The sequence below is a fragment of the Lepus europaeus genome, chromosome 20 (assembly GCF_033115175.1).
Source record: "Lepus europaeus isolate LE1 chromosome 20, mLepTim1.pri, whole genome shotgun sequence".
Taxonomy (NCBI): domain Eukaryota; kingdom Metazoa; phylum Chordata; class Mammalia; order Lagomorpha; family Leporidae; genus Lepus; species Lepus europaeus.
Window position 1 is genome coordinate 41,965,337 of NC_084846.1, and position 25,124 is coordinate 41,990,460.

Genomic DNA, 25,124 nt, shown 5'->3' on the forward strand with positions numbered 1-25,124 from the left:
GTAGGGTTATGTTCAGGTTTTTTATCCAATAGGGAGCATACATAAATATTTAAACTAGGATAAAATCTTTGAAATCCAAAGCAAACTATTTAGCATTGACAGTTTATCTCTGGTAAATCTAAATTCTAGCCTTTTAGGTATACTGTAGTATTGTCAGACAAGATTACTTTTTAATTATGGAGGAAAAAATAACCAATTTTGAGTATCTATACTGTATTGGATCCATGCTAGATATCTTACGTATATTATAATCTTTTTTGGTCTTCATATTGATCCTTCAAGGTAGATATTGCTGTATTCTGGAACTGAAGCTTAGAGACTTAAATAACTTGTCCAACCTTCTCGGGTATATAGAATGCTAAAGCCAGACTTTGAATACAAGTCTGCTTTTCTCCTGTAGTTTATACTTAAAAATTATTTATTTCTATTTTAATTGCAGACATATAATAATTGTACATGTTTATGGGGCACAGTGTGATAATTCAATACATGTTTGCAGAGTGTATTGATCAGATCTGGGTAATTAGCATATCTGATACTTTATACATAGATCATCTCTTCCTGTTGGAAATATTCAAAATCCTTTCTAGCTATTTCAAAATATTCAAATAGTTGTTGTCAAACGGAGGCAACCAACCTACTGTGCTGTAGAACACAAGAAGTTATTCCTCCTATCCAACTGTACCTCTGTACCTGTCTCCATCAACCCCACTTCCTACCCTTCACAGGCTGTGGTAACCATAATTCCATTTTCTATTACTGTGAAATCGACTTTTTTAGCTTCAACACATAAGTGAGAACAAGCAATATTTATCTCTCTGTTAATGGCTTATTTCATTTTACATAATGTCCTCTAGGCTTTTCCATATTGTCACAAATGACATAATTTCATCCATTTTTATGACTGAACAATACTTCATAGTGCATATATACAACACATATTTTTTATCCATTCATCTTTCAATGGACACTTCATTGGTTGAGTCCATATCTGGCTATTGTGAATAGTGTTGCAATACAGTCAGTGTAGGTAGCTCTTAGGCATATTAATTTCATTTCTTTTTGATATATGTGTAGTAGTCGAATTCCTGTATCATAAGATAGTTATGTTTTTTAGGTTTTTGAGGATCCTCCATACTACTTTTTTTTTTTTTTTTTTGACAGGCAGAGTTAGATAGTGAGAGAGACAGAGAGAAAGGTCTTCCCTTTTCTGTTGGTTCACCTCCACAACTGGCTGCTATGGCCGGCACGTTGTGGCTGGCGTACTGCGCCGATCTGGAGCCAGGAGCCAGGAGCCAGGTGCTTCCTCTTGGTCTCCTATGCGGGTGCAGGGCCCAAGGACCTGGGCCATCCTCCACTGCACTCCCAGGCCACAGCAAAGAGCTAGACTGGAAGAGGAGCAACCGGGACAGAATCTGGCGCCCCAACTGGGACTAGAACCTGGGGTGCCAGCGCCGCAGGTGGAGGATTAACCAAGTGAGCCATGGCGCTTGCAGCTCCTGCATACTACTTTCTATAATGGATGTGCTATTTTATGTTCTTACCAACAGTGTATGCAAGTTCTTTCTCTATGCATCTTGCTGGCATTTATTTTATGTCATTTTGATGATGATCATTTTAACTTAGGTGAGATAAAATCTCACTGTAGTTTTGATTTGCATTTCCTTGATGATTAACAATTTTGAAAATTTTTATGTGCTTGTTAGGCATTTTTTTTTTTTTTTGACAGGCAGAGTGGATAGTGAGAGAGAGACAGAGAGAAAGGTCTTCCTTTTTGCCGTTGGTTCACCCTCCAATGGCCGCTGCAGCCAGCGCATCGTGCCGAACCAAAGCCAGGAGCCAGGTGCTTCTCCTGGTCTCCCATGCAGGTGCAGGGGCCAAGGACTTGGGCCATCCTCCACTGCCTTCCTGGGCCATAGCAGAGAGCTGGCCTGGAAGAGGGGCAACTGGGATAGAATCCGGCGCCCTGACCGGGACTAGAACCCGGTGTGCCGGCGCCACAAGGCGGAGGATTAGCCTTTTAAGCCATGGCGCCGGCCTTGTTAGGCATTTTTGTATCTTTTAAGAAATGTTCTATTCCACGATTTTCCCATTTTTATTTGGATTATCTTCTTTTCTGTTGAGTTCCTTATGTATTCTGGATATTAATCCTTTGTCAGATGAATAGTTTGCAGGCATTTTTTTTCCCATTCTATAGGTTTTCTCTTAATTCTGTTGATTACTTCATTTCCTATGCAGAAGTTTTAGTTTGTAATAAACCTATCTATCTATTTTTTATTTTGTTACCTGTGCTTTTGAGATTAAATCCAAAAAAATTAACCTAGACCAATGTTTTGAAGTGTTTTCCTAATTTTTTTTCTAGTAGTTCAATACTTTTTAGAAGTTACATTTAAATTTTTATCCATTTTGAGTTGATTTTCACATATGTATTCTAAAATGATCCCTAGTAGGATATAAATCTCAAAAGAAATCTCTGGTCTGCTTTTTATCACTGCCATATCTCTATACAGAAAATTGTACATTAGTAAGCACCCAATAAATGTATATTTAATGAACAAATGAGTACCTGGCACTGTGCTATGTGATCTTAGACATCCCACATAGCTTTCTGAGCTTCGGTGGAGTTCATCTGTAGTGGAGCTCATGTACCTTCTTTGTAAAATATTGTAAAGAACAAATAAAATATCTCTTATAAAATGTATAATGTAAGGTACTACAATAAGAATAACAAATTTCTTAGCGTGTGTGCATATTCCTAGATCTACCCTGGTCAGACCTCACAAATATTTGTGTTTAAAGATAGGCTGAGGTGCTTCTGGGGTGTTTGTATATCACACTTGGAAAAAAGCTTTTTTTTTTTTAGAAAACTTTTATTTAATACATATAAATTTCCAAAGTACAACTTTAGGATTATAGTTGTTTTTCCCCCATAACCACCCTCCCACCTGCAAACCATCCCATCTCCTACTCCCTCTCCCATCTTATTCTTTATTAAGATTCATTTTTAATTATCTTTATATTTAGAAGATCAACTTAGTATATACTAAGTAATGATTTCAACAGATTGCACCCACACAGACACAAAAGGAATAAAATACTGTTTGAATGCTAGTTTTACCATTAATTTGCATAGTACAACACATTAAGGGCAGAGATCCTTCATGGGGAGTAAGTGCACAGTGACTCCCGTTTTTGATTTAACAATTGACACTCTTATTTATGACGTCAGTAATCACCTGAGGCTCTTGTCATGAGCTGCCAAGGCTATGGAAGCCTCTTGAGTTCACAAACTCTGACCTGCCTTTTGGCCTTTCCCAGGCCAAAGCAGAGAGCTGCATTGAAAGAGGAGCAACCGGGACTAGAACCAGCACCCATATGGGTTGCTGGTGCTGCAGGTGGAGGATTAACCTACTGCGTTATTGTGCCAGCACCAAACCCAAAGTGTTTTAACCACTGTGACAAATGCCTGTTCTCTAAAAATAATTACTTTTGTAAACAATACAAATTCATTATAAAAGTTATACACTGCAGAAAACAGAAAGCAAAACAATGATTATCCTAATCTCACCATTCAGATGTTTCTAGAATTAATATTTAAATGGTGAGCATCAAACCAGGTTTCTGTTGATGCTTAGATGTGGGCATATTCAGAGGCCACTAGATGAGCAGAAATAATTTTATAAGGATGAGATAATTTTAATTTAAAGAAAATAAATACAAAAGTTAACTGAATTTAATAAAGGAATATTGCAATGAAATGCAAGGTATTTCTCCAATGTAGATAAATGCCTCTTCTTTACAAAATAGTTGCTACTAGAAGATAATTGCAAACCTTAAGATGTTGGACTCAGTTCATGATTTAGCGACCTATTTGTTCAATTTTAAACATCATCGATTGATTTAATGCTGTGAGGAATGTTTACCATTCTTCAATTTTTTCCCTTGTATCTTCTCCCCTCAGTTTGCAACTGGTGTTGTTTAAGTCCACTGGAATGGAGGTCAGAAGACCTGATTTTCCTATCTGGCTTTAGATACCTAATTTGTTTCTTAGTGAACAGGAGCTATTCTTATGGTAAAACTGGAACAGGGAGGGAGGGGCAAATACCAGTTGGAGGACAAGGGCTGGAAGGTGAAAGCCTGGAGAAGGCCATTCCCAAACTAGGGAGAGAGTTATTGATAAGACAGGGGGAGTAGACTTTGGACCAGGCCTGGTTCTAAGATAAAGCTGGAATACCTGAGTGGGAGGGGGAGGTACAGTGAGCCGAGATGGTGAAAAGTTGGGGCCACAAACGTAGAAGGCAGAGGTTTTGGCTCAGGCTCTTGATCTCTAGTGGAAACTTTGGAGGCCAAAGCAGGAAGCTGGAAAGCGGGAAGTACACATAGAAGGTTTAGATCCATGATAGAAAAATCTTGAACAAACAGGATCTTCTTCCATTTTCCTGAACACTCACAGAAGTGATAAAGATCTTGAATGCCATCAGGGCCAAACATACCATGGAGGGGCCACTTTGATTGACTGTTAAGGTCATACATGGGTATGTTCGATTATAGAGAAAGATGAGGCATCCACATTTGTGGGTTGAAGCCAATTTGAGAGGGACCATATTACTTCTACCAAGGGGAGAATTAGATGGAACGTGGGAAGAGGAATTTCCCATTCCGACTTAATAGTCAGATCAGTGGATGTTAAGTGTTCTTGAAATCCCAGCAGTCTGGCTAACGAGAGGATATGGGAGCAGAGGGCAGGGTTGTCACCCAAGAGCCCAGGGCTTAGCTTGTAGAAGAGAAACAGGAGGTTGAGTCGTCACCGATAGCCACTGTTGCCTGGACACAGCATCCGTAGACACTAAAAGCCTTTGGGAGTTGTGGTTGGCACCTAGTACTGGGACTTTCAGATGAGTGTAGACAAGAGTAGAACCACAACTATAAGTACTAGTCACTGGGAGAATTTCCCGTTCTGTGTCTTACCTCAGACTTTGTAAGGCTGATGTGTGGATGGAGATCACGGAGTGTTCGGTGGTGTGGAAGGAGTCCCCGGGGGTGTGTTTTGTGACTGGCAGAAATCCAGGACTCCAGAGCAGCTCAGAGACCCCCAAAGGGAGAGCAAAGTTACTGGGGGAGCTTGGATCCGAGTCATGGCACCAATGTAAGACTGCCATGAAACACACCAAACACCAGAGTAAGGGAAAGGGTTTATTGGAGGAAACTCGACAGACTGGAGGGAAGGGGCAAAGAAGGAACAGAAGCAGAAGGAGAGCGTAAGAGAGATCAAGAGAGAGGTAGACAGACAGACGACAGATCAGGAGACGGAGAAAAGGAGAATTCTGCTTTGATATGTCTATTCACCACTAACACACTGGAATATTTTTCAAATTTTCTTTTATTAATCCTAGACAAAGTTATATGTTATAACATTTGATTTTTAAATTAAATTATAGTTCTATAATTTTTATAAGATTTCAATAAAAAATCCTAAGGATAAACTACTAGTTGATAATCATAGCTTTACAGTTAATGTTTATTACAATATATTTTAGGGTAGCTTCTAAATAATATTTTATCAAGCAAAGAAAATTTTACCAAGAATTTTCAAGTATAAAAACTATAGATGTGATAATAATCTTAGAAATACATTTTATAATGAAGAACTTATTTTATTCCCCAACATCTCTCAGAAATACAATATATAGGATGGATTTATAAAATACATTTAAAAATTTATTAAAGCTATTGAATAATATATAATTATAACTGTGATAATGGTTTGAAGTTTGGAAATAATGAGACAATTCTGATTTTAATTAGAGCTGTTGTATGACATAGTGCAAAGAGCTTTGGAATTACAGAGTTTGGATAAAGGCTCTGCCATTTATTATGGACATGACTTTAGAGAAGCTTTCAAATCAGCTGCTATGAGTATCCATTTTCCCATCTGTGAATTAGACCTGTTTATCATGATTATTGTGAAGATTATACTTACTATAGTGCTAAAATAGAGTGTATATTCAATATAGAAATACTTGAAATAATATCCTACATAGATTGATGTTCAATCCTGAGAAAATGACATTGTTTTTAGATTGTATCCAGCCTTAGTGAATTTCATGTTATTTTCCAATGTTTTATCATCCTTTTTCTTCATAGCACTCATCTTCATATATGAAATTTTATTTATCATTACTAGTTTGTTATCTGTATTTAAAGTATAATCTCCATGAGGGCAGGGATTGGCTGTTACTATACTCCCAGTATCTGTAACAAGGCCTTGAAAATATTTTCACAACTCAAATATTGATTGAATACATAAGTACATTTATGTGTGTCAATACAACTAAATTCTGGGTTAGTTTGAGGAAACTAAAAATAAATTTAGGGAATATAAGCAATTACATCTTTCCATTTTACACAACTGACTTGTTTGTTGACTGAATTGACTGCTTAAATTAGCTTAATTATTTTAAATAGAATCTGATGAATAGACTCAATTCCAGTGACTGGTATTAGAGCTACTACAATGATTATTGAAGCTAATTTTTAAAAAGATTTATTTTATTTATTGCAAAGGCAGAGTGGCAGGGAGGGAAGTAGGTAAGGAGGAAGAGAGAGAGATTGATCTTCCATCTGTTAATTCACTGTCCATATAACCATAGTGTCAGGAACTGGATCAGGCTGAAGCCAGCAGCCTGGAGCTCTATCTGGGTGTCCCATGTGGGTGTCACTAGCCCAAGTACTTAGTCTCAGTACTTAAGTACTTAGTATTAATTTGCTTTCCCAGGTGCCTTAGCAGGAGCTGGATCAGAAGCAGAGCAGCTGGGACTTGAACTAACATTCTTATATGGGATTCTGGTGTCACAAGTAGCAGCTTAACCTGCTGTGCTACAACCTACACCCCTATTGAAGCTAATTTGATGTTTCAACTGTAATTCCATAGAATTTATATCACAGTGTAGTTCTACATTGTTTTCCACAAGCTTGATCCCTAAATGAAACCTCCCTTCCTCCCTCCCTCCCTCCCTTACACAGACACACAGACACACACACACATATTCACACACAGAAAATTTATCCCAATATTTCAATAAATATTTTTTATATCTTTTGAGTGGAAAAGCCACCTATTTGTGATAAATTCCTTTTTTTTGGAGAAAGCATTTAATTTTAGAAGTATGATGTCTTATTTTGAAATATCTAGTGCTTACTAAAAATTTCTTTACATTGTAAAATATCTTATAATCTCTTTTAGCTTAAGATTTCAGCTTTATTCTCTATCACTGTTTCTTTGCTATCACTGTTTCTTTGTATATCTCAAATGGCTTTTTTTAAAAACAGATTTATTTATTTATTTGAAATTCAGCGTTACACAGAGAGAGAAAGAGAGGCAGTGAGAGAGAGAGATTTTCCATCCACTAGTTCACTCCCCAATTGGCTGCAATGGCTGGAGCTGTGCCAATCTGAAGCCAGCAGCCAGGAGCTTCTTTCAGGTCTCCCATGCAGGTCCAGGGGCCCAAGGACTTGAACCATCTTCCACTGCTTTTCCAGGCCACAGCAGAGAGCTGGATTGGAAGTGGAGCAGCTGGGATTCGAACTGGCACCCACAGGGGATGCCGACACTGCAGGCGGCAGCTTTACCCACTACGCCACAGCGCCGGCCCCAAATAACATTTTTTTTTTTTTTTGACAGGCAGAGTGGACAGAGAGAGAGAGAGAGAGAAAGGTCTTCCTTTTTGCCGTTGGTTCACCCTCCAATGGCCGCTGTGGCCGGTGCATTGCGCTGATCTGAAGCCAGGAGCCAGGCACCTCTCCTGGTCTCCCATGCGGGTGCAGGGCCCAAGGACTTGGGCCATCCTCCACTGCACTCCCGGGCCATAGCAGAGAGCTGGCCTGGAAGAGGGGCAACCGGATAGAATCCGGTGCCCCGACCGGGGCCAGAACCTGGTATGCTGGCACCGCAAGGTGGAGGATTAGCCTATTGAGCCGCGGCACTGGCCAACTTTTTTTTTTTTTTTTTAAGTACTTCTTTCCTAGGAAAAATTTCCCCTTTCAAAAATTTCATATATTCACCTTAAAGATCTAGTTTTCATATGGCATAAACAAAATATTTGCTTAAGCTTTGAAAGAGAATGGTAATTAAAGGATATGTCTTTTATTTGGACTTGTCCATAAGCTACAGCAGAAAAAAATAGCAGTAGGAGAGTTGTGTAAGAGATTATTTCTTTTTGTTTGGCTCGCTGAAAGAGTTCCCAGTAACAGGCTATATTCTTTATGATCTTTACATTTGCTGTTTTCTCTTATTTTGAATCTCATTTCTTCCTGATCTCTTTTCACCATCACTGCCTAAGAAGGAGAGGTAGGATATTGGTTAAAATTACTGTAATTTAATGAAATCTAAGTTTCTTTAAAGTTTACTCTCAGTTGACATATCCTCTTCAAGAATGCATGGTTATTTCTGAGAGAAAAAAGAGGAGGAGATGATTTGCATATATCTCAAGAATCAAGTGAAATTGGAATTTCCTTTTCTCCAACATTTAGGGATAGGTTAAAAATTTTTTTTTTTTTAACAAGATACAGATGAAATTCATGCTTGTTCCTTGGTTTTAGTTTCCTATACCTAAGGGGCATTGCTGTTTTTGGCCTTTGGTTGTTTCTGCCCTTTCTATAGCTTGATGATCTTATAATAAAAATCATAGCAATGGAGCCCAGCCAGGTCAGTCACAGCATCAGCCTATTTGTTTCTACTAAATTCTTGATTTTTTTTTTTTTTGAGGCCAATTCTGCTTCTATTTCACATTGAATTCTTAATTGAGTTGATACCTTGCTTTTATTCTTGTATTGTGAACTTCATGGTTCTTTGTAGTTGTTACTGGCTTAATGCACTGACTGTTCTCTTTGCTTTCCTTAGTAGAAGGCCTTGAACTACAAAGTGAATCTCAGCTTATCTCTTGATTATTTATATTATGCAGTTACTGGTCAAAGCAGAATAAATAAGTGGGATGAGGCATTATTTGAGTAAAGTTTTTTCATCTCAGTAACTTTATGTTGAAGATCAGAGATGTAAGTATATTCTCCTTTTTGAGATAAGGAAGACTCAGCACCTGTCTTTGGATTGGGACAGATTCTTAATGATCAGTAGTCCTTGTTGTAGCAGTAGTTATTTGTTACTACCTTTCTGAAGTGTCAAACAAATGTAGTAAGATTAGAAATACATTATTTTTATCGCATATTTTATTTAACCAAATTATTTTTCATTTGATTCTCTTAATATCACCTATATTATTTTGATCTATGTCCATTCTTATTTTATATTACAGAAGGTCATATCAAGAAGGTCATTATAGTTCATTTATATATAGCAGTTGTTGGCCTTACTCTTTAATACTAAGCTGGTTTGTAAGTGCTAGAAATGCCAGAAATATATAGGCCGGCGCCGTGGCTCAATAGGCTAATCCTCCGCCTTGTGGCGCTGGCACACCGGGTTCTAGTCCCGGTCGGGGCACCGGATTCTGTCCCAGTTGCCCCTCTTCCAGACCAGCTCTCTGCTGTAGCCTGGGAGTGCAGTGGAGGATGGCCCAGGTGCTTGGGCCCTGCACCCCATGGGAGACCAGGAGAAGCACCTGGCTCCTGCCTTTGGAACAGCGCAGTGTGCCGGCCACGGCGGCCATTGGAGGGTGAACCAATGGCAAAAGGAAGACCTTTCTGTCTCTCTCACTGTCCACTCTGCCTGTCAAAAAAAAAAAAAAAAAAAAAAGAAAAAAAAGAAATGCCAGAAAAATATCAACGAATTAAAAACATTTCAAGGAAATGTTAAGCAAAAAAGGAAGGATATTTTTTCTAAATGAGAAGGATAGACTAAAGGAAATATAAATGGTTTGTTTCAATGTTATAGGACAAAAGAACATTTAATTATACAAGAATAACTATTTTCAAATATTATTTGTACTATGCTTACATGATATTTAATTCTTTCAAATTATTCTTATTTGGGGGATGTTCATTCTTTGTTATTCCACTTCCTGCAAATTCCAGACCAGGGATGGTATCCCAGGAATCTGGCTCTCTTCCCTGATATCTTGTCTATTCTTTCCCACCTTATATCTACAATCATCCTAGTGTTTTCTCTCCTCTGCTATGTTATGTGAGATCTTTGACCTCACCATTTTCTACTTAAATTTAATTCCTGTCATTATCTTAAACAGTAAAATGATAGTTATTGGTGAGACTGTAAATCAGATTATTCATTCTAGAGGAAAATATGGAGGTTCCTCAAAGAGTTAAAAATAGAATTACCATATGATCTAGCAATCCTACCAGTGGGTAAATATCCGGAGACAAAATTGTCATGCCAAAAAGATATCCATTCTCTGATGTTCATTGCAGCATCAGCCTAAGTATTCACATATGAATAGATAGAGAACATGTGATATATATGTATATGTATATATACATAAATGGAATGCTATTCAGCCTTAGAAAACAATAAAATCTTGTCATTTGTAACAATATGGATAAACCCAGAGAACATTATGTTAAGTTTTATAAACCAGCTACATAAATACAAATCCTACATGATCTTACTTACAGATAGAATTGAAAAAAGTTGAACTTCTAGAATTATAACATAGAGGTGAGTGTTTAGCATAGTGGTGAAGATGCTGGTCTAGACACTAGTGTTCTGTATTGGAGTACTTGAGTTTGATTTCAGCTTTCTGGTAATGCAGACAATGGGAGGCAGCAGTGATGGCTCAAGTAGTTGTATCTTTGCCACCTATGTGGGATTGTATTCCCAACTGATAACTTTGGTCTTGGCCCATACTGAGCTATTGTAGTCACTTGGGGGAGTGAACTAGGGAATGGGATTGTGCTCCTCTCTTGTTTCTCTCTCTCTCTCTCTCTCTCTCTCTCTCTCTCTCAGTTCTCATCTTTGTATCTCTTCTTCCCAAATGAATAAATAAAAGTATAGAGTAGAATGGCAGTTATCTACAGCTGGCAGGGATGGAGGTTGGAGGGATGTTGGTCAAATAATACAAAATTTCAATTAGATGAGAGGAATAAGTTCAACAGATCTATTGTACAACATGGTGACTATGGTAAATAATAATGTATTAAATTCTTGGGGCTGGCACTGTGACGCAGTGGGTTAATGCCTGGCCTGAAGCGCCGGCATCTCATATGAGCGCTGGTTCTAGTCCCAGCTGCTCCTCTTCCAATCCAGCTCTCTGCTATGGCCCAAGTCCTTGGGCCTCTGCACCACATGGGAGACCTGGCTCCTGGCTTTGGATTGGCTCAGCTCCGGCCATCTGGGGAGTGAACCAGTGGATGGAAGACCTCTATCTCTCTGTCTCTACCTCTCTCTGTAACTCTGTCTTTCAAATAAATAAAAATAAATCTTAAAAAAAATTCTTGAAAATTACTAAGAAGAAGTATATAATGCATAGGTTAATTAGCTCAATTTACCTGATCCACAATGTATGCACATTTCAAAACACATTGCATATGATAGAAGTATAGAATAAAAAGTAGAGTTGTAAAGTTATAGTAAGAGGCATCACAGAAATTCTGTGTAAAACAAAGCTGTAATTTGTATTTCCTATTCAAATGCCATTGGATGGTTATTTGTACTCTGTGACAATCTTTTGTTTTTAAGAGAATTATTTTATTTATTTGAAAGCAGAGTTACAGAGAGGGGGAGCTACAGGGAGAGAGAGAGAGAGAGAGAGAGAGAGAGAGATGTTCTATCTGCTAGTTCACTCCTCACATGGCCACAGCCGCTGGGGTGGGGCCAGGTTGAAGCCAGGAGCCAGGAGCTTCATCTGGGTTTCCCACATGGGTGCAGGAATCCAAGGACTTGGGCCATCTTCTGGTGCTTTCCCAGGTGCACTAGCAGGGAGCTGAATTTAAATTGGAGTAGCTGGAACTCGAAGTGGGATGCTGGCATTGCAGGTGGTGGTTTAATCTGCTACACCACAGTACTGGCTTTTGTGATAATCTTTTGATCAACCCACTCATATGACCACGTTTTATACTTTGTGTTATATGTGAAGATTTCTATTTTGGGATCTGTTCTGTAATTACATCTTCCACATCACAAAACTCTTGTTTTTATTTGCTCTCTTAATCTTTTAAACTCTTCCTCCTATTCATTTAGTCATTCAGCTCCCTTCTATTTTACTTCCTCAGCTACTGTCCATAACTAAGAAGAAATAGGATTTTGGATCTCTTCACTATGTCAGTTCTGAACTTGAAGTATCCCAGGCTCTAGCAATGGTTTTCATCTGGGGTTAGTAAAACTCTAAGAAATTTTAAACTGTTATGTGTGACAGGCTGTTATTGGCATTGAGTACTTTTGGGTAAATAATTTAATGTATGACAAGTCTAGGAGTGCAAAATTATATTGCCTCTACTGAAAATACCCAGAGGGCAGGACTCTAGCACTTCTTTATGATCTGTGTTCCATTTTAATTTTTAGCCCTCTTTGGCATATTTTGCCACTTCTTTCTTTGTGCTCCAATCTAATGTTATTAATGCAGAAAATAGCTTCTTAAAACTTCAGTGCCTTAATTCAGGGAGAATGTCTTTGGGACCTTTTATATTCCAAGAGCATAACACAGATCTACCGTAAAACAAATGCTTGTTGACTATTTGTTACCTATACATTTGGAATCTTTAATTGTTCTAGGAAGAATCAATTTCCCTTTGATAATAAGAGGCTGATACAAGGAAGCTATAAATGTAGCACTTAAAATTTTTGCCTAGTTTTTAAGGTCTACACTTAAAAGTAAAGAGTCTTTCTCATTGGGTAGATCATTTAATGTAAACCTTGTGCTCAGAAAATGTGAATAGAGAAATTTTGGGTAGTGAATGGAAAAAATACGGCAAAATGTGGGGCTGGTGCTGTGGTGTAGCGGATAAAGCCCCCATAAGAGCACCACTTCCGATCCAGCTCTCTGCTATGGCCTAGGAAAGCAGTAGAAGATGGCCCAAGTCCTTTGGTCCCTGCACCCACGTGGGAGACCTGGAAGAAGCTCCTGTCTCCTGGCTTTGGATCCTCACAGCTCTGGCTGTTGTGGCTATCTGCGGAGTGTACCATTGGATGGAAGACTTTCTCTCTCTCTCTCTCTCTCTCTCTCTCTGCCCCTCTGTAACTCTGCTTTTCAAAAAAAAAAATCTTTTAAAAAATGACAAAATGTTTAGAGAATATACTCAGCTTAAGATAAAAATCATAAAACATTTAAAGAGAATTCTAATGTTACTACTATCTGAATCTTCTAAAATAAGCCCCCCCCCTTTTTTTTTCTATCTCAGTAAATAATTGCTTTTAAAAGCACTGGATTCATTTTGGGTCATTATGCATTTTTTTTTAAAGATTTATTCAGGAGAGGCAGAGAGAGAGAGAGAGAGACAGAGACAGAGACAGAGAGAAAGGTTTTCCATCCGATGTTTCACTCCCCAGTTGACCACAATGGTTGGAGGTACACTGATCCGAACCTATGAACCAGGAACTTCCTCCAGGTCTCCCACGCGAGTGCAGGGGTGGAAGGACTTAGGCCATCTTCTGCTACTTTCCCAGACCATAGCAGAGAGCTGGATTGGAAGTGGAGCAGCCAGGACTCAAACCAGTGTCCATATGGGATGCTAGCACTGCAGGCTGTGGCTTTACCTGCTACGCCACAGTGCCGGCCCCTCATTATGCTTTAAAAAAGTTGTAATCAGAGAAGATCCTCAAAGAATGACCACAATTATCTCAGGGTTATAAAATAGTTTCTTCCATGAAAGTTGGTAGAGCCTGTGCTTATTTGTCCTGTATAAGGCAAAGAAATGTTATGTTTCTCTTTTCATCTATTTTTATGGGGGAGGATATGGAGTACTTTTGTTATTCATAGAACAATAAATAGGAGAAAATTAGCTCACATCAAAGAAGAAGTTTTAGTTAGTTGAATGAAGAGCCTTTTGAGTAGCAGTATAATGAGCATTGAAGTACACAAAGAAACAGATCATGTAGCTTCTATTAGCATGATGGAGTAAAATGATCTTGGGCATTGAGATAATTCTGACCTAGCATCCTTGTCCCATTTAATATTTTGAGTCACATTTTTAAAATTTGTAAAATAAAAGATGTACTGAAGGATGTACTAAGACTAAATGAATTGGCCGGCACTGCGGCTCAATAGGCTAATCCTCCGCTTGCAGCGCCGGCACACCGGGTTCTAGTCCTGGTTGGAGTGCTGGATTCTGTCCTGGTTGCTCCTCTTCCAGTCCAGCTCTCTGCTGTGGCCTGGGAGTGCAGTGGAGGATGGCCCAAGTGCTTGGGCCCTGCACCCGCACGGGAGACCAGGAGGAGGCACCTGGCTCCTGGCTTCGGATCGGCACAGTGCCGGCCGTAGCGGCCATTTGTGGGGTGAACCAACAGAAGGAAGACCTTTCTGTCTCTCTTTCTCTCACTGTCTAACTCTGCCTGTCCAAAAAAAAAAAAAAAAGACTAAATGAATTAATGTGTAGGCAAATGGCTGGGGAATCATGCTAGACCCTTTCTGCTTTCTAATGCATGGCTGGCACATAATAGACACTCAGTGATGTTCTGAGCTCTTTGAAGATCTTTAAAGAGACAGGGATAAGCATCTTTCCTAGATGATTTAGAACTTTACTTGCATAAAAGCAGGGGAATTGGGGGGCTGGCACAGTGTTGTAGCTGTTAAGGCCACTGTCTACAGTGCCGGCATCCCACATGGGCACCTGTTCGAGTCCTGGCTGCTCCACTTCTGATCCAGATCTCTGTCATGGTCTGGGAAAGCAGTAGAAGATGGCCTAAGTCCTTGGCCCCTGCACCTACATGGGAGACCCGGAAAAAGCTCCTGGCTCCTGGCTTCAGATCTGCACAGCTCCGGCCGTTGCAGGCAGTTGGGGAGTGAACCATCGAATGGAAGACCTCTCTCACTCTCTCTCTGCCTCTCCTTCTCTCTGCGTGTAACTCTTTCAAATAAATAAATCTTTAAAAAAAAGCAGGGGATTAGACCAAATGGTTGTTTTATCTTTTTTGTTTTTTAACAGAATGAGTTCAGCAGATGTGTGTTAAGATAGGATTGATTATATATATGCAAATTGATGTTGGTTTGTTTCAGGAGTTAGAGAAATTAATTTTTATATTTGTTTTTGGTTCTATCCAACCCATAGCACAGAATGCACAGAAGATATAACTAGGAAACGTTTTGTAATGAAACAGCATGGAAAGAAGTAAATAACTTTTCAACTGTTTTCTTAATCCATCCCTTAAAATATCACATTCCTCAAACCTCCATTCCATTTTCTCCCAGTTTTACCCTATTTAAACTCACAGGGACATCAGGCTAGATGATATTTTGGGCATCTCACTGTGGGAGCTAAGTCAAAACGATCTAGATGACCTTTAGCTACTAGACAAGAAAATAGTGTGATTGATGTATTAAGACATTTTTTATTTTTTAAGGTTTATTTATTTGAAAGTCAGAGTTACACACAGAGAGAAGGAAAGGTAGAGAGAGAGAGATAGAGAGGACTTCCATCCACTGGTTCACGATCCAATTGGCTGCAGTGGCCAGAGCTGTGCCAATCTGAAGCCGGGAGCCAGGAGCTTCTTCCAGGTTCCCCACGTGGGTGCAGGGGCCCAAGGACTTGGGCCATCTTCTACTACTATCCCAGGCCGTAGCAGAGAGCTGTATCAGAAGTGGAGCAGCCGGGTCTCAAACCAGCACCCATATGGGGATGCTGGCACTGCAGGGGTGGCTTAACCCTCTATGCAACAGCGCCTACACCAAGACATTTTTTAAAATGTGTAGTTTTGTGTACTTTTTAATTTAACAGGCTCCAGTGAACAGATTCTTTCAGTTACTTTCTGAAAAAGATTTTGGTTTACTTTTTCAGCATGACAAAAGCATGTTTCTATGGACATACATTAGATTGTTTGTAGTTCATTTGGATTGCATAGAACAAAACATCCCACATGAGGGCTGATCATTTTTGACTGCAGCAGTAGAAATGACTAATCAGTGCACCTATTTAACATTTTTGCTCTTTAATTATTGTCTGGAAAGGGATGATGATGATTATTGAAATTTAATAAAATAACATGGAGGCAATATGTTAGGCAAAAGAACAGAAGCTTTTGGGTCAGAAGTCTTGAATTCAAGTTCTAGTCATCTCATTGACTCTCTGTGACTTTGACAATTTATCTTCTAGGTATTTCTTTCACAGCTTTTAAAATGGGGCTAATATTGGTATCTGTAGCAATACTGTTTAGAGTTAAATATGACTGCATATGTTAAAGTATTTGAAATGCAGGCAGTGTTACAAAAATATTATGGATATGAGAGACACCTGAGGAGTTTCTGGTTCTCTAAATACAAAAGAGATAAGAATCCCAACCTGATCCTGAAGACTTAAGATAGGCAATTGAATCTGTCAGCATGGTAGAGGCAGCAGGTTTGGGGTCACTTGATTTTGCTAGTAAATGGTTCTATCTCACAGTATTTATTTAGCCTAGTGGCACCTGAGTTCCTCATCTAGACAAGGATTGCCTTCTTCCAGGGGTTGGTTGTGTGAAGAGTTAAACACTGGTTTTAAAAGTGTGCTATAGAATTTATGTAAGTCCAGCACCTCTAATTTACATCTTGAATGTTTGGAAGGACAGAACGTTTTATCTAATCATTAGAAAGAAATGAATAATATTAGGTGATTAAGTATCCACAAGGGGTCCAGAGAATGGCACAAGTTATTTAGTTTACTCTCTTCTCTCCCTCACAGTCTTTCTTTTGGAGTCTTGATTTGTCATGCTTTTGTTGGTGGCTTGTACTCTGTTGAAGTTGAGCTTGAGGCATGTGGGTTAAGGATGGGGTGAGAGCTTCAAATCATTGAGGATGTGATGAAGAAAAATCTTTCTATTCCGGTGTCTAAGCCTGTCTAAAGACTATCTCTTGCTGGTGTTGATCAGCACTTCACTAAATTTAGTGTTACACTGTTAACCTTCTTATCTCTGTTTTATTAGGGATCTATTTGCCAGTAACTATAAGGGGACTACTTTCTAAATGACTAGTATACCTTCCTGCATCCCTACCTTTACCAATAAGAGGAGTGACCAGCAGTATCTTTTCAAGTTATAAATTGATGTGGGGTTGATATTTGGCATGACACTTAAGATATTGGTTGGGATGCCTGCATCCTGTATTGGAGTGTCTGAGATTGTGTCCTGACTCTGCTCTTGATTCCAGCTTCCTGGTAATGTGTACCCAGGTCATAGCTCAAGTAATTGGGTCCCTGTCACCATGTGGGAGACCTGAATTGAGTTCTTGGCTTTTGGCTTCTGCCGGCCCAGCTCTGGCTGTTGAGGACATTTGGGGAGTAAACCAGGAGGTGAGAGATTTTTGTGTATCTCTCTGCCTTTTAAATAAATAAATAATTTTTAAAAAATGATTTGATTTGGGCCCAAGGACTCCTTACTGTCACTGAATATATGGATAATAGATTTTTGTTATGCCTGTTTACAGTTGAGACAGTGAAAGGAGTAGACTGTGTTGCTGAGAGCAGCGCTTCAGCCATTAAATGTACTTCATGTAGGATAAATATTACTTTGTGGAAATTTGGATGTGATAGTTGCAATGTTTTTGGTTTCTGTTAGTGGCTGGTGTAGATTTTGTGTTTGGAACAGAAGGCACAGGCACCATGTGGCTGCAGATTCTGTGTCCATGACATATGAAGCCTGTGACTGTAGTGACTGTGTTCTGTATGTCCTGAGACCCTTGTTTAATTTGGAGGTAGCATCATGTGTTCCCCAAGCTGCCTTTTGTACTTCTACCTAACATTTTTTCTACTAACTAGGGCTACTAGTCAAGCTAGTGGTGTTTTTTCATAATCAAAATATGACCTTCATATTTCCTGTAGTGGTTTTAGCAATTGATTTCATTGTCTTCATCCTCATTCAATAATGAAAGTCTATAAATTTAAGTTTATACTTCTCTCTTATCCCCTCTTCTATGTCTTTGATTGTCATTCCCATTTGGTTTCTTTCCTCTGAAGTAGGTCATTCTGTTGAGTCTACCAGTCTGACACCAATTATCTTATTAAAAAATTCATCTGTGAAGTCTTTGACATTCAAAACATATTTTATATACCTTCCTTACTTTTAATTCTCATGCTAAATTGACGAAGTAGATATTGTCATTCTCCACATTTGACAACTGAGAAAAAGTTAGAATGCCCAAGAAATTTCCAAAGGCTATGAAATTGGTAAGGTTGGAAGAATTCATAGTCAGCAAGTAGCTCATAAAGAAATGAATGTGCCCTAGGATAAAAATAGAATTTTCTACAGATTATGTTACTGTAATGAATGACTCAGTATAAAATAAAAATGTGATACAGAGACACAGGTACATTTAAGGATAACGTTTTTTTTGGGGAATGAAGCAGTCCCCTAAAAAAAGGAAAAGTTTTAATGGTTTTGTTGTTTGATGCAATAATTAGATTGAGTTATGTAACCTAAGAGGAAAATACCTGATAACTTTTCAAATCCATGCTTATTTATTGAACATTTACCAGAATTGATTTATAGTTTCTTATGGATGTTTTAACCAAACAAAAATTTTAATAATAAATTAGAAAGCAACAAATGGTTTCCCTCCTCCTTCTTCCTACTTCTTCCTCCACCCTCACCTCTTTTCCTTTCCTTCTTTTTCTATTTTAATTAGCAAACTCTGAATGTAGTGAGGAGAATAGATATACAGAAATGAATTAGAATGTTAAGTAGTCTTATACTGTGTCTGGAAAATACACTATAAATTTTCAGTTTTCTGATTTAGGAGTTTTCACTTTGAAGATAAATAAAGAAACACCATTACAGGTAGTTGTGTGTCCCCTTCTCCCTTCTTCTTCAGATTGCATAAATTTTGAGAAATAAGATTTGATACATCATTTCTGGTAGTTCAGAATTATCATGTTCTATTTTTAAGAAAATAACTGAGTTTTAACTTTTTACCTTTTAAATTCTGAATTAGTTTTAAATGTATAGAAAAGTTAAAAAAACAGTACAGAGACTTCTTATATACTTCATCTAATTTCTTCTATTAGCATTTTATGAAACCATAGTACTAAGGCAAAAAGTAAAAAACTACCATTGGTGCAGGAACTGTTACTGAACTCTACACTTTATTTGGATTTTGCCAGCTTTCTCATTAATGTTCAGGTTTTCCTTGTAGTGAGATTCTGGATACATGAATAAATGGGAGGCTAGAGAGTATAAGAAAACATTGAGAATAGTGAAAGTGAAGAAATACATGAATGAATATGGAAAATATGTAATCAGAGACCCTTAATATTTGTATTTAACACTTGATCGTCCCAGTATAATTGTATATCTTGAGTCTTACTAAAGGGTCTTTACTTTCTTGTCTTTGATGATTAGATGCATATCTTAGTTTTACAAGGAATTTATCATAGATCTTTTTTGCAAGGGGTTACATAATTAAAGGAACTGAATGTATTTAAAGAAATTTCTAAATGACTATGAAAAATAAAAGAATTCTATTATCAATTTCTAGAATTGTAATTTAGTAGAATAGAAATACTGTCTGATTTCCAGAAGGCTACATATGAGTTTAAATTTGCTTCTTCTAATAAATGATAGTGTGATTATATGATATATCACTAAACAATGTTAATTAATCACCCATTTTTCCCTCCAATATCCAGGAATTCTAAGTAATGAGTCCACGTATTGACATGAAGAGAGTTCGACCCCAGTTATATGGTGTTTAAGGAGAAGGGAGACTTTTTTGTGCTGTGATAGCAGCAGGATTCCACTGGGGTTCCAGATCTGGAAGAGAGTTCCATAGTTGCATATATACAGCCTCTTCTCTGATTCTGTTTTATTGCACCTGGGAATAGCTACTTCCCAGCCACAGTGTGGTTCTTTATGGAGCCTTCTGCTCACTAAATTTGCTTCACTTCTTTATTCTTCTGGCATGCTGAAAGTTCACCAGTGACTGGAATATATTTACGAGAGATATCTATATCATTGCCAAATGCAAGATTATAATTTACTTCTTTTTAAAATTTTCTTTATGTAATGTATGATTTACTTCTGCTTTGTAGTTTAAGCTCTTTTATTTAGGTCTGTTTTTTACATGCTTGATTTTATTTTCTTTTTCTTAATTTAAATTGACAAATTTTAATTGTACAAATTTATAGAGTACAAGTGATGTTATAACTTATAAAACCAAAGTAGAACAATTAAATCAATCTGGTTAACATATACATCACAGCAAGTACTTAACATTTGTCAATCTGAAAAGCATTATCTCATTAACAATATTAAGTTTTCTGATCCATGACAAGATTTTTTTTTCTATTTTTGGGTTTTTATATTTTCTTCCATTTCTTCCAACAGTGTTTTGTAGTTTTCAGAATACAACTTTGTACTTCTTTTCTTAGGTTTACTCTTGAATATTATATTCTTTTTTAAAAATAATTTTACTTATTTCAGTTAGCATTAACTTAAAATTTGATTTTTTTTTGATTGAGAGGGGAGAGCGAGAGAGAGACAGAGAAAGGGGAGACAGAGAAAGGGGAGATGGACGAAGAGAGAGAGATTGCGTCCATCTGCTGGTTCGCTCACTAAGTGCTCATAATGGCTGGGAATGGACCCAGGGCCAAAGCCAGGAGCTAGAAACTCAATCCATTTCTGTCATGTGGGTGGCAGGAATCCAATGACTTGAGCCCTCATTGTTGCTCCCAGAGTCTGCATGATTTCTTAACCACTAGGATCAATACCCACCCTTATTATTTTTTTTTTTAAAGAATTACTTTATTTATTTGAAAGACAGAGTTTCAGAGAGGTAGAGCCAGAGAGATAGAGGTCTTCCATTCTGCTGGTTCACTCCCCAAATGACCACAAGGGCTGGAGCTGAGCTGATCCGAAGCCAGGGTGCAGGGGCCCAAGGATTTGGGCCATATTCTACTGCTTTCCCAGGCCATAACAGAGAGATGGATTGGAAGAGGAGCAGCCAGTGGGCCAGAGTGGCACCCATATGGGATGCCGGCGCTGCAGGCTGGGCTTTAACCCATTGCTCTGCAGCGCCAGCCCCGCTTACTCATTTTGATGCTATTTTAAATGGAATTGCTTTCTTTTTAATTTCAGTTTTGGTTTGCTAATTGTTACTGTGTAAAATAAAATTGATTTTCATATATTGTCATATCTTATAATCTTGATTCACTTTGTGATTATTTTTAATGAGTTCTTTGAAATTTTCCCAAATGCAAAATGGGTCATTGCAAATATAGTTTTACTTCTTCTTCTTTTTTTAAAGATTTATTTATTAATTTGAAAGGCAGAGTTACAGAGAGTCAGAAGTAGAGACAGAGAGAGAGAGAGAGAAAGAGGGAGGGAGGGAGAGAGAAGAGAGAATGAGAGAGAGAGAATTTTCTATCTGATGTTTCACTCCCCAAATGGCCACAACGGCTGGAGTTGAGCCAATCTGAAGCCAGGAGGCAGGAGCTTCTTCTGGGTCTCCCATGCGGGTGTAGGGCCCAAGGACTTGGGCTATCTTCTACTGCTGTCCCAGGTCATAGCAGAGAGCTGGATCAGAAGTAGAGCAGCCAGGGCTCGAATTCTCACCGTATGGGATGCTGGCACTGCAGGTGGCAGCTTTACCCTCTAAGCCACAGCGCTGGCCCCAGTTTTACTTCTTTCTTTGCAGTCTAGATTTCCTTTCCTTCCTTATCTGCACTAGGTAAAACCTCAATATAATGTTGAATCAAAAGAGTGAGACAAGACATCTTTGTGTTATTTCAGATATTAGAGAAAAACAGTTTAGTCTTTTATCTTTAAGTATATTAGCTGCTATGAGTTTTTACAGATGCTCTTTAGCAGGTTGAATAAGTTCACTTCTATTCCTAGTTTGGTGTTTAGCATGAAAAAGATTGAGTTTTATCAAATGCTTGTTCTGCATTTGAGATGATCTTACTCATGTCTTATGAGGTGATCTTGTTGCTTTTATCTGCATTCTAATTATATAGTGTTATACTGAATTTTCAAATATTAAACCAGCCATATTCAATCCAAATTGTTTACGACATATAATCCTTTTTATATATTGCTGTATTGAGTTTACTAGTATTTTGTTTAGGATACTTTGTGTTTACATTTATAAAAGATATTGGTCCAGACAGTATTTTTTCATATATTTAGATGGCTTGTTATATAATATTGGCTTCATAGAATGAGTTGAGAAGTGTTTCCTGCTCTTCCAGTTTTTGGAAGAGTTCTTAAAAAATTAGTGTAAATTTTTAAAATGTGTGGTAGTATTCACCTTTAGCAGTTAAAAAAAAAAAAAGATCTCAGCTTGTGTTGTTTTTGTTCCTAACCCAGGATCTCTAATTGATATATGTGTTTTTGGTTTTTATACCTATTCTTTAGTCATTTCCAGTAGTTTATATCTTTCTAGGAATTTGTTCTTTTGTTCATTTCATCTAGGTTATCTAATTTTTTTGGCATAAACTTGGTTATAATATTTCCATATAATCCTTTAAATATTTTTATTTCTAAAAGGTCATAAGTGATATTCTTTCTTTCATTATTTCATACATATAAAAATTTGAAATTGTTTTCATTTTTAATGCATTAAGTAATCTTAAATCCAATGATTAATTTAATTAAAATTTTATTAAAACATTTCATATTTGTTTATTTATATGAGAGGGAGAGAGGGAGGAAGAGAGAGGGGGAGAGAGGGATAGGGGAAGACTTGAACCCATACTCTCCAATATGGGATGATGCAGACATTTCAAGTGATGTCTTAGTGTCAAACACCCATTCCTGACAAATGTAATTTTAATTTACTAATTCAAGTCATTGCATTATAAGCTTCACAATAATAATAGGAAGCTGCTGGACATCCCCAATTTTTATGGCAATATCATCCTTGAAATTGTGTTGAAAATTAGAGAAGTTTAGCTACAGTATAGTCTCATTTATTTTTAACTATATTTGTAAGGCTGCCACAAAAACACACCAGACACTGGAGTAAGGGAAAGGGTTTATTGGGGAAAACCCAGTAGGCCGGAGGGAAGGGGCAAGGAAGGAAAAAGGAAGAAGGAGAGTGCAACAGAGAAAGAGAAGGAGAGAGAGAGAGAGAGAGAAAAGAGGAGATAGCGAGGAGAGGAGAGATATGAGAGTAGAGAGAGCGAGCAGGAGAGAGCAGAGAGAAGAGAGAGGAGAGAGGGGAGTGAGAAAGAAGCCAAGAGAGAGCAGAGAGAGAGCCATGTGTTATGGAACAGGCCCTTTTAAAACTTTGCCAGAGGGCGGGCAGGGAAGCAGGAGCAGCGAATCCCATTAGGATGGGGGTGAAGCTTGACAACAGTGGTTGGGCCATGTGGTCACCTGGCTTCCAACAATGGTGGGGGGGCTAGAGCCTAGGATGGCGTCAGGGTATAGATTGCACCATAGATAAAACTGCACCATTTTCCTAACAATATTTAATACCCTTGGAAAATGATTAAAATGGTTTATGATTGGGCAGTAGTATAGGAAAAATTAGTTTGTGAAAATGAGAAGAATGAATTAATCTGTCAACAAAATGAAATGTGAAATTTAAGTTGTTAGATTTTCTGTGCAATGAATGGTGAGCAGAATTCATGATAGTGAAAAGAAACTATTTGACATAGCAAACACTGATGATAATATTGATGACAATTTTGATAGTTAATTTTTTTAGATGAATTATTGTGCGTCAGGCAGAGTTTTAATATCCTTTTGGATTAGTCAACATTTGTTATTTTAACTAAAATGCCTGAGAGAAGCTTCTTAGAAATGAATAAGATTTATTTCAGTTTAGAGTTTGGAAATTCTCATTCCAGGATTTGGCAGCCCCATTAAGCTGGTGTCTGATGACAGCGCATGTGTGGTGGGAGGATCACTTGGTGATCTAGAAAGCAGAGTGAAAACTAGGCCAGACTTGGCTTAAATAACTTACTGTCTTGTGGAACTACCTTTCAAGGGCAAGTACCTAATGATGTCAAGACCTCCCACTAGGCTCATCACTCTGGTGTCATAATTAGATCAAATCGCTATCACTTAATTCTATCAATCGTTAACCCTAATACATTAACTATGAGCTTAAGACTTTGGGGTTTAAATGTCTACATGAGTTTTGGAGAACCAAATCCTATTGAAACCATAATACCTTAAATGTGGGTCAACGATTGAATTGTCAAATCAGACCCACATGAATTACAGATGTTAATCAGTTTTAAGCTTCATTTATAATTTGAAGGATTGAATCAATCAAAATGCATAAGAGAATTAGAGAGACATCCCAGACATTGAGAGGCCCTCAGATCCTTTCTTACCACAATAGATAAAACTTTTGATCCCAGAGCAGTGATAAGATCCTTAATGAAGTACGTAGGCTGCCTAATGCGGAAATAAACATTATAGGCCAGAAACTTTTCCATTTTATATAAAGAAAGTAGTATAGCTCATGCCCTATGTACATTGTTTTACAAATCTGTCCATTCTATGTTTGTTTATCATCATTATCCTAAACAAAGGTATCCTGAAAAATCCCTTTAAGGATAGATAAATGTTCTTTTTTTTTTTTTTCTAAAGCAAATCCCGTTAGTATATTTGCCAGCTATTAGCATAATTGTGAAAAGATTAGACCAGGTCTTCTGTTGTCTTCCTCCCTTCCCCCAAAGAGACTATCACCTAACAGGAAAATATTGCTTTAACTCCTTCCTCCTCACCAGATTAATAATAAATTTAAATAATAAATTTAAGAAACTTGTTTAATAAACAATATTTAATAAACATTGCAATAACAAATTATTTAATAAACAATGCAAAATATATTAAGGAGGAACTTCACATGTGTTTTAAAATATCTTTCGTTTTGTGGCTGGTGTTGTAGTGCATTGGATTAAGCCACTGCTTGGGATATAAGCATCCCGTATTAGGGTGTGGTTTGAGTCCCAGCTACTTTGCTTCTGAATCATTCTCCTACTAATGTGCCTGGGAAGGCATCAGAAAATGTCCCAAGTACTTGGGTTGCCATTATCAACATGGGAGATCTGGATGGAGTTCCAAGCTTCTGGCTTCAGCCTGGCCCATA

General features: G+C 37.8%; 1 protein-coding gene across 3 annotated transcripts in view; it reads left to right on the forward strand.

Annotated features, from left to right (window-relative positions):
• SUGCT (succinyl-CoA:glutarate-CoA transferase) overlaps positions 1-25,124 on the forward strand; it is an 810,507-nt gene that overhangs the window by 105,665 nt on the left and 679,718 nt on the right. The window lies entirely within an intron of this gene.